The sequence below is a fragment of the Mytilus edulis genome, chromosome 4 (genome assembly GCF_963676685.1).
Source record: "Mytilus edulis chromosome 4, xbMytEdul2.2, whole genome shotgun sequence".
Lineage (NCBI taxonomy): Eukaryota > Metazoa > Mollusca > Bivalvia > Mytilida > Mytilidae > Mytilus > Mytilus edulis.
Genome location: NC_092347.1, coordinates 89,363,089 through 89,363,445, shown reverse-complemented (window position 1 = coordinate 89,363,445; position 357 = coordinate 89,363,089).

Here is a 357-nt window from a genome sequence, read left to right as displayed (position 1 = left end):
GACTGAAATAAATCAATAATGAAAAGTTTACATTATCGTTATTTCTACGAAGAATAATACACATAAAACAACTTATTTAAAATTACTTAGAACGTTCTTCCCCAGAAAAAAGTTTGGCAATATCTTTCGGAACACTGGGTTCTCGATGTTCTCCAGCTTCGTACTGTATACGGTCTTTTTAACTTTACTTATTCTGGTATCATTGTTGTATCTTTTGTAGGAGGAAAAATAGAGAAAACAGACAAAGTAGTAATGAATAGAAAATGATTTGTTTTGGGTGCAAAAATATAAAGAATAGAGAATATTGTGCATTACATATAAAGGCTTATAGTGTAGAATATAGGGCCCTCGATCCAG